Source organism: Bos grunniens, chromosome 18 (genome assembly GCF_055505025.1).
Source record: "Bos grunniens cultivar Pamir isolate PY7600 chromosome 18, Bosgru_T2T1.0, whole genome shotgun sequence".
Lineage (NCBI taxonomy): Eukaryota > Metazoa > Chordata > Mammalia > Artiodactyla > Bovidae > Bos > Bos grunniens.
Genome location: NC_141182.1, coordinates 64,816,676 through 64,822,675, shown reverse-complemented (window position 1 = coordinate 64,822,675; position 6,000 = coordinate 64,816,676). Strand labels below are relative to the sequence as shown.

General features: G+C 52.7%; 1 protein-coding gene across 4 annotated transcripts in view; it reads right to left on the bottom strand.

Annotated features, from left to right (window-relative positions):
• Positions 1-752: 752 nt before the first annotated feature.
• Positions 753-6,000, bottom strand: part of LOC147354792 (uncharacterized) — a 197,226-nt gene continuing 191,978 nt past the window's right edge. For all 4 annotated transcript variants that reach the window (XM_086354936.1, XM_086354935.1, XM_086354940.1 and 1 more), the window contains one exon: positions 753-2,045. The gene's annotated coding sequence lies outside the window, so the exon portion shown is untranslated. The remainder of the gene's footprint in view (positions 2,046-6,000) is intronic.

Sequence of the window (6,000 nt, the reverse complement as noted above, 5' to 3'; positions counted from 1 at the left end):
AAGGGGGGCTCTGGCCTCTCGCCCACCCCCATTCTGAACCTCCCTTCCACAATATAGAAGAGACTTCATGGGGTTCTCTGCTCTGGAGAAAGGTAGAGATTTTTAGATAAAAGTAAAGATTCTAGAATCTTCCAGAACCCCATCCCCATCATTTTCCTGTAGTGTGTGCTGAGTAGTGTCCGACTCTTTGGTACCCCATGGATTGTATGTGGCCCGCCAGGCTCCTCTGTCCATGGGATTCTTCAGGCGAGAATACTGGAGTGCGTGGCCATGCCCTCCTCCTTGGGACCGTCCCCACCCGGGGGGAACCCGGGTCTCCCGCATTGGCAGGCAGATTCTTTACCGTCTGAGCCATCAGGCAGGTTCCCGCCCGTTTGACTTCCTCCAAATGAGCTGCGTGTGTCTGCAGCGGGGTCCTGTCTTCTGCTGGGGTCAGGGGTCTCTGAGAGTTGTGCTGCCCTAGTTACCTGGGGGCCCTGAGAGCGTTGGGCCGTGCCCGGCACATAGTAGGTCCAGAGGACAGACAGTCTGACTCGGGTGAACGAATGGGTGAGCAAATGAGTGTTTTCCCTTCTACTGCAGTCTGTCAGGAGCAGACTGGAAGGGATGGAGTATCTGGATTCTTCCGGCCTCCACGGGAGGTAGATGTTGTGACCCTGACCCCCCTCCTCCACACCCCGTCCCCTGGGAGGGCGCCTGTTCCAAGAAGGGCGCGCGGCACACGGACCCCCCCACGGATGGAGGGCCTGGGCTTTATTGTCTCAGCTTTATTGACGTATAACCGACACGTTAAAATTGTATACATTTAAGTTGGACAGAATGGCGATTTGATACAAGTATACACTGTGAAGTAACCATCACAATCACGTTAATATATCCATCATCTCCAAGTCGCCAGTTTTTCCTTCTTTCCTTTCTCCTTCCTTCCTTCCTTTCTCCCCTCCCTCCACCTCCTCTTCCTCCTCTCCTTCCTCTTCAGGTATGTGCTGAATACTCAACGATTCGTCGTGTTTACACTACACTGCCATAACTATCGTCACATTGCTCTACGACACACGGAGATCCCGAGGCTTACAGGTCCGCCCGTGGCTGTGGGGCAGGCGCTCCTCAGTGGTACCTCTGGATTTGAATCCAGGTCAGCGAGCTGTGCACCCGGGGCCAGTGGCTTAACCTCCCTGTGCCTCCCGTTCTTCCTCTGCATGAAAGGACGATAATGACGCCCATCCGCGGGGCACTGCGAGCACTGGGAGGGAAAATCCCCTAAGCACTGAACACGGAGCTTGCACATGACAGGGGCTCAGGAAGGGTTATGTGTAGTTGTCTTTTGTATATATTTTTTTACTTCGTAAATATATGTATACCTTGAAGTACATATAGTAAATAATTAATAATCAATACACAGTCGGCCCCTAAACAGCGTGGACCCCTAAACAGCATGGGGGTGTTAGAGGTGCTGACTCCGTGCAGTCAAAAATCTGCATATAATTTGGTGTCAGTCCCCTGTATGCTTGGTTTCTTAGTGTCCGTAGGTCTCATCGTGTAGCACGGAGGGAAGTACTAGTGAGAAAAATTTGCAGATAAATGGATCTGTGAAGTTCAAACCTGTATTGTTCAAGGGCCAGCTGTATTTTACCCATTGCGTGTTCAGTCGCTCAGTCGTGTCCGACTCTGCAACCCCACGGACCGAAGCACGCCAGGCCTCCCTGTCCAGCAACTCCCGGAGTCCACCCAAACCCATGTCCATTGAGTCAGTGATGCCATCCAACCATCTCATCCTCTGTTGTCCCCTTCTCCTCCTGCCCTCAATCTTTCCCAGCATCAGGGTCTCTTCCAGTGAGTCAGTTCTTCACATGAGGTGGCCAAAGTACTGGAGTTTCAGCTTTAGCATCATTCCTTCCAAAGAAATCCCAGGGCTGATCTCCTTCAGAATGGACTGGTTGGATCTCCTTGCAGTCCAAGGGACTCTCAAGAGTCTTCTCCAACACCACAGTTCAAAAGCATCAATTCTTTGGCGCTCAGCTTTCTTTATAGTCCAACTCGCACATCTGTATATATGTACATAAAATCAATAAATAGATTTATATATAAAATACATAATATATTTTATAAATTAAAAATATGTAGACTGAACGCACATACATATAAATCAGTGGTTCTTAATTGAGGGTGATCTCAGGGGACAATTTGTCAACATCTGGAGGCATTTTTGTTGTTACAACCGAGGGCTGATGCTGCTGATATCCAAAGACCCCCGTCAGTATCCCACAGCACACTGGACAGCCCCCACAGGAACGAGGGACCTGGCCCCCAAGCCTGGTCCACACACATACATTTATAATAGTCCAGACCAATGGCACATAAAGAAATATAACTCAAGCCACATAGCTAACAACATTTCCTAGTATCCTCATTAAAAAAACAGAAAAAGAACCAGTGAAATTGATTTTAAGACCAGCTCTCATTTAACCCAATGCAGCCAACTTGTACGCCGATTATTTTTCACGAGGAAATGGGAGAGTAGACATGCCCTGAGTATACAGAGCCCCGGACAGGGAGGAAGCCTGGGCACGAGGGCTGACTGTAAGTTACACTCAAATCTTCAGAGGCTCAGCCGCCCAGCCTGTGCTGCTCAAGGGTCAACTACGTGTTCAAGATTGCCTCACACGTCCTCAGTATCACGGCTGGGAACTCCCTGGGCTCCTGTGGTTAGGGTCCTGCCCTCTCATGCCAAGGGCCCCGGCTTCCATCCCTGGTTGGGAAGTAAAAGCCCCAAAGCCAGGTGAGGTGCTTAAGAACAAACAAAACAAAACCAACACTGCCAACGAGCTGCCTCGTCTCCTTTTCCTCCCACAGCCTCTGAAACCCGGTGTGTGTCACACTTTACAGCACACGTCGGTTCACACCAGCCCCATTTCAAGGGCTCGGGACTGGCGAGCCTGCGGCCTTTCTGGTGAGGCGCGTGGCTCGGGAGAAACGCTGGTCACAATGAACAGAATTGCCAGCAGAGGGCGACAGAGAACAGCATGGATTTACTGAAATACGAAGGGAAAGTACGGCATGATATCACTCGAATGTGGGATCTGAAATAGAAAACAAACGCGTGAACATAACAACAACGAAAAAAGAGAAACAGGCTCACAGAAGTGGAGAACAGACCCGTGGTTACCAGTGCGGAGAGGGAGGTGGGGAGAGGCAGTGCAGGGGAGATGCTGAGTGCTCAGTCGTGTCCGACCCTTTGTGACCTGTAGCCCGCCAGGCTCCTCTGTCCATCAGATCCTCCAGGCAAGAATCCTGGAGTGGGTTGCCGTTTCCTTCTCCAGGGGGTCTTCCTGACTCAGGGATTGAACCCAAGTCTCCTGCACTGGCAGGCTGGTTCTTTACCACTGAGGATTAAAAGATACAAACTTCTATGCATAAAATAGATAAACTATGTGGATATACTGTAACTATAAAGCATGGGGAAAGTAGTCAATAGTTTACAGGGACTACAAATGGTGTATGGCCTTTAAAAATCGTGAGTCCGTACGCTCTACACCTGAAACCCATATAATGCTGTAATCCACTATCTCTGAATTCAGAGAAGAGGTGGTGGTGACAGGGAGGGCATGTTCTTTACCGTCTGATCCACCCGGGGAAGCCCGAAAGTGTTAGTCACGTCCAACTCTGTGACCCCATGGACTGTGGTCCACTAGGTTCCTCTGTCCCTGGAGTTCTCCAGGCAGGAATACTGAGTGGGCTGCTATTCCCTTTTTCTGGGGTTCTTCCTGACTCAGGGATGGAACCCAGGTCTCCTGCGTTGGCAGGAAGATTTTCTTTTCTTTTTTAATACCACTGAGTCACCTAGGAAGCCAAAACCAGACAAAAAAAAAGAGAAAAAAAGGCCTGAAAACAGATTTGGTGCCCGGCGGGGACTGTAACCAGTTTTTCTTTCTTTATTTTAATCTGTATTTTCTCAAGTTTCTACAACAAATATGATTTTTTTCTTAGATTAAAAAAAAGAGAGAAGAAAAACATCACAGAGTTACTCTAAAACCTATCCAGCTGGAAAGAAATGCATGCAGCAGGCAGAGTCTGAGAAAGGAATAGGCTTGTGGCCACAGAGGGCCCCTTCTCCATGGAGGAGACAGCAGGGCTGGGGGCTGACGGGCGGGGTCTCATCCCATTCCGTGCTGTGTCCTCCCCAGACAACATGTCAGAGCATCCGTCTTCCCAGTGGGGTCAGGACCCCCTCCACCTCGTGGAGGGTGACCACAGGTCCTCCCCTAGTAGGGTGCATGGCCACCCCGTGGCCTACCAGGTAGGACACAGCATGGCCTACCAGGTAGGACACAGCAAGATCCCTGCCATTATGAACCCAGCTCGTGTTAATCGCTCCATCATGTCCGACTGTAGCCCGCCATGCTCCTCTGTCCATGGGATTCTCCAGGCAAGGACACTGGAGTGGGTGGCCATTTCCTTCTCCAGGAGATCTTCCCTACCCAGGGATCAAACTTGGGTCTCTGGCATTGCAGGCAGATTCTTTACCAACTGAGCCATCCCAGCCATCCTCAGAACCCGATATCCTGGTAGCACCGATATCCTGACCAGACCAATACTGAGAAAAGCAGTGGTGATGATGACTACCACGTGTGGAACACCCTCTCTTTGGACAGGCCCTATCCACAGGCCCTTTCCAAATGAACCACGTTCCCCAACAACCGTGTGAGGGCGTACTTTGATGATCCCCGATTTCAAGACGACTGGGGCTCAGAGAGGTTAAGGAACTGGCCCGAGGGCACACAGCTGGTTGGGGCTGGGATGAGCTGAGATCCACACATGCTTGTCAGGTCATGTGTATGCGGGCAGCGTCGTTGCATACACACGGAGGCACGCCTGCGCATGCACGGGCCTCAGACAAAGGGAAAGCAGGTGGAACGTGGGGCTGGGGAAGGCCATGACGCGTGGGTCAGAGCCCCGCAGCCCGGGGGCTCCTGCTGTTCTGCAGGCGATGGTTCTCTGCTGTGCGCTGTCTCTGGTCTCCACCCCCCCCCCCCCCTCCCGCCTCCGGCCCCCTCGGGACAACCCGCAGTGTCTCAGGTATTGCCCAACGTTTCCTGGGGGCGCAGTCGCCCGGTGGAGGGCCGCGGCGTGGCTTCCTGGGACGCCTTTCATCTGAGGCTTCGGGTCACACCTGCCTCTTCCTCCCCGACCGCGGGGGGTCGCGCGTGAGAGGAACGCGGGCGGCGCAGGAGGGCCAAGCCCGCGAGGCCTCCGGCTTCTGCCCACAGCGTCCTCTGCACCGCGGGGGCTAAGGGCTCCTGTGTAGACATGGAGACCCGCCGGCGCTTAGCGCACAGGCCGCTGTCGCCCCCACCACCGCCCACCGCGCTCTCACCGACGGCCTTCCTGCTGCTCCCAGAACCGCCGCACGCGGCCCTACCCCAGGGCCTTTGCTCAGTCGAGTGCGTGCGTGCCGAGTCACTCAGTCCTGTCCGACTCTGTGCGACCCCAAGGACTGCAGCCCGCCAGGCTCCTCTGTCCATGAGATTCTCCAGGCAATCAACTGGAGTGGGTTGCCGTGCCCTCCTCCAGGGGGTCTCGCAGACCCAGGGATCGAACCTGCATCTCTTATGTCTCCTGCATTGGCAGGTGAGCTCTTTACCACCAGCACCGCCTGCGAAGCCCTCACAATCTACAGGGCACAGCGGATCCGGTTAGAACAGTCTCTCTCCGGTCACTTCCAAGGTTGAAGGGAAAATTACATTTGTAAGACTATTTTATTGGAGTGTGGTTGATTTCGTGGTAAGTTAGTTTCAGGTGTACAGCGGTGATTCAGTTACACACACACGCACACACACACGCACGCACATTCTTTTTCAGATTCTTTTCCATGATGGTTTATCACAGGATATTGAACCGAGTTTCCTGTGCTCCACAGTAGGGCCTTGGTGTTTATCCATCCTATATATAATAGCTGACATCTGCTGACCCCAAAACTCCCAGTCCTTCCCACCCCCACCC